The sequence below is a fragment of the Nycticebus coucang genome, chromosome 2, assembly GCF_027406575.1.
Source record: "Nycticebus coucang isolate mNycCou1 chromosome 2, mNycCou1.pri, whole genome shotgun sequence".
In the NCBI taxonomy this organism is placed as follows: domain Eukaryota; kingdom Metazoa; phylum Chordata; class Mammalia; order Primates; family Lorisidae; genus Nycticebus; species Nycticebus coucang.
The window spans coordinates 166,801,160-166,803,916 of NC_069781.1; the positions used below are offsets into that span (position 1 = coordinate 166,801,160).

At 42.2% G+C, this 2,757-nt stretch overlaps 1 pseudogene; it reads right to left on the reverse strand.

Annotated features, from left to right (window-relative positions):
• Positions 1-287: 287 nt before the first annotated feature.
• LOC128596072 (serine/threonine-protein kinase Chk1-like) lies at positions 288-1,838 on the reverse strand (annotated as a pseudogene).
• Positions 1,839-2,757: the final 919 nt, after the last annotated feature.

A 2,757-nucleotide genomic window follows, 5' to 3' on the forward strand; every position in this document is an offset into this window, starting at 1 on the left:
GAGACTCTGTTTCCACCAGATGGGTTTCAAATCCAGTCACCAAACACAGACGAAGAACTATCGAATGAATTCTATCCATTTTGTCCCCAAAGTTTTACTTACAATTAAAATACAGGTATTATTTGTATATAGAACATACAAAAAGAATTAGAAGGCGTTTGGATAAAGAGGGTTGTGAACTCTTCAGGAACCATCGTTTGCAGTTTGCAGAATAAGATAATCTTCTCTAGGAAGAATCATGCCAACATAGCAGCACTATATTCACCAGGAATCTCCCAATGGATTAATCATGTGCCAGAAAGCCAGACCTTCTGACAGCTCACCACATCACTCAGCTTCCCTTTAATCTTCAGGAAATGTCTCTTGAACTCCAAACCATCACCCTTAGAAAGCTGAAGTCAACCAATATCTTTTCATCCATTTCTACCAAATTCACTTTGAAAATGAGTTTATTGTTTCTCCTATCAGTTGTTGACACAGTAACCTGATTCATACAACTCTTTTTCCATTGATAGCCCAACTTCTCACAAGTCTCTTTCAAGCACTGTCTGCGTCCAATTTGGTAAAGAATCGTGTCATTCTTTCGACCAGGTGCTGCCAGGGGTTCTGTGAGGATCCTGGGGTGCCAAGTAACTGACTATTCAGAAGCATGTGATCAGGACACGTGGGTTGGGAAAAACTGATTCCTTGCACTAGTTTATCAATATATGAGGGACTGGCTTCCCATAAGGACAGACTTGTCCATGGTTCTGGCTGGGAACTGGAGTACTTCACATTTTTCTTCACTAAAACTATCTTGTTTCCCCGAAAATAAGACATTGTCTTATTTTAAGGTGTGCTCCCAAAGATGCGCTAGGTCTTATTTTCAGGGGACGTCTTAGCTTTCCTGTAAGTAGGTCTTATTTTTGGAGGATGTCTTATTTTTGGGGAAACAGGGTATTAGATGGAGAGAAGTCCAAATTGGATTGAATGTGCTTGGAGAATCCACTGGGAAACTCTGACACACCACCTGAAGTGACTCGGGGCCTCTTTGCCCCTTTCTTGAGTGGTTTATTGTACCATCTATCTTTTTTGAAATCTGGGATGGTAATTCTTGCTGATGGATTCTCAACTAGGATTATATGCAGCAGAGCTAGAGGAGCAGAATCTGTTTTTTTCCAAGGGTTGAGGTATGTTTTTTTTTTCTTTCCAATCAGAATATTCCTGACAACTATCACTGGGCTGGTCCCATGGCAGTTCTCCGGCCAGCATTGCAGTAAGCACTATTCCACAGGACCAAACATCAACTGGTTCTGCATGAAATTCTTTTCTCTTCAGAAGTCCTGGAGCAACATAAGGTAAAGTACCACACATCTTGTTCAACAAACGTTCCCGATTATTATGTCAAAACACTGTTGCCAACCCAAAATCAGAGATTTTGAGGTTATCCCTTTCATCCAATAGGAGATTTTCTGGTTTAATATCCCTGTGAGTTGTTCCAATACCATGTAGATAAACCACCCCTGCCATGAGTTGATGGAAGAATCTCTGAGCATCCTGTTCAGGCATGCCTACGTCTGGTGCTATTCTGTCAAAAAGCTCTCCCCCACTATAGTACTCCAGAAACAGGTATTGGATATTGGCTTCTCGCCTATGACCATAGAATTTCACCACATTCTCATGATTTAGCATTTTATTGATACAGATCCCTTTTTTAATATTTTCTGGACAGTCTATGGCATGCTTCATATCTACAATCTTCACTGCAACTGCTTCAGTTATTCTATTCACAGCAAGTTGAACTTCTCCATAGGCACCTTCTCCCAGGGTTTGCGCCAAGTCCCAGTCCTCCACAAAGGGCACTGCACCACGGCCTCATGAAGGGAATTTGATAGCGTGGTGAGGAGTTGGGGAACAAATGGTTTCTAGGGAACAACAGGGCTCTTTTATTTATTTTTTGAGACAGACTCTTAATTTGTTGCCGTCACAGCAACCTCAAACTCTTGGGTTCAATTGATTCTCTTGCTTCAGCCTTCTGAGTAGTTGGGAAGGCATCGGCCACAACACCTGCCTATTTTTAGAGATGGGGTCTTACTCTTGCTCAGGCTGGTCTCTAACTCCTGAGTTCACACAATCCACCCACCTCGGCCTCCCAGAATGCTAGGATTACATCGCAAGCCACTGCACCCAGCCCCAGCATGGCCACTTTGGGAAATATTTTGGCATCTTCTTATGAAGTTGAGCTTAGACTTACCGTTAGACCTGGCTATCTTTTCTAACGTCTGCCCAAGAGAAATGAATGAAAGCTCAGGTTCACACAAAAGCCTGTTTCCAACCAATTATAGCAGGTTTTTTTTTTGTATTTGCCCCAAACTGGAAACCCCCAAATGTCCTTCAGCTGGTGATGAGATTAAACTGTGGCACGGGGGCATGGTGGAAGCCTACTCAGATGAAAGAAGAACTGAACTACCAACGTGGGTACCAACAGGATGGACCTCAGATGTGTTATGCTGAGGCTAAGGAGCCAAACACAAAGGGCTCCATATTTATGATTCTATTTACATTTTGGAAAAAACAAAACTATAGGGACAGAAAACAAATCAGTGGTTACTGGGGCCTACCGGGTGGTGGTGGTGAGGGAATTAATTACAAAGGGACAAGAGGGAGCATTATGGGGTGATGGAAATAGTTTACATCTTGGTTGTGGTGGTAATTATATCACTGTATGCATGTATCAAAACTCAGAATTATATATCACAAAAGGTGGATTTTACTGTA